The following is a 492-nucleotide window of genomic DNA, read 5'->3' as shown; positions in this document are numbered from 1 at the left end:
GGAGGAGGGGGGGGGGGGGGAGTCTACTATATGGAGGCACAGGAGGAGGGGGGAGTCTAACCACTATATGGAGGCATAGGAGGGGGGGGAGTCTACTATATGGAGGCACAGGAGTGGGGGGGGGGGGGAAGTCTACTATATGGAGGCACAGGAGGAGGGGGGAGTCTAACTACTATATGGAGGCATAGGAGGAGGGGTGGGGAGTCTACTATATGGAGGCACAGGAGGAGGGGGGAGTGTAACTACTATATGGAGGCATAGGAGGAGGGGTGGGGAGTCTACTATATGGAGGCACAGGAGGAGGGGGGAGTGTAACTACTATATGGGGCACTAACTACTATATTCATTTTCCACTCCTAATATTTTAGACCCTAAAAACAGTTTGTTGACCGTCTTTGCCTTATTGCCAAATTAACGTGCATTACACATCTAAAAGACCGAGACAGAAAAAGGATTAAGGAAAAAAAACAAGAGACTTAATGAATAACCAAG

The sequence above is a fragment of the Hyla sarda genome, chromosome 2 (assembly GCF_029499605.1).
Source record: "Hyla sarda isolate aHylSar1 chromosome 2, aHylSar1.hap1, whole genome shotgun sequence".
NCBI lineage: Eukaryota > Metazoa > Chordata > Amphibia > Anura > Hylidae > Hyla > Hyla sarda.
The sequence above is the reverse complement of the archived record's forward strand: the minus strand, read 5'-3'. Positions refer to the sequence as shown.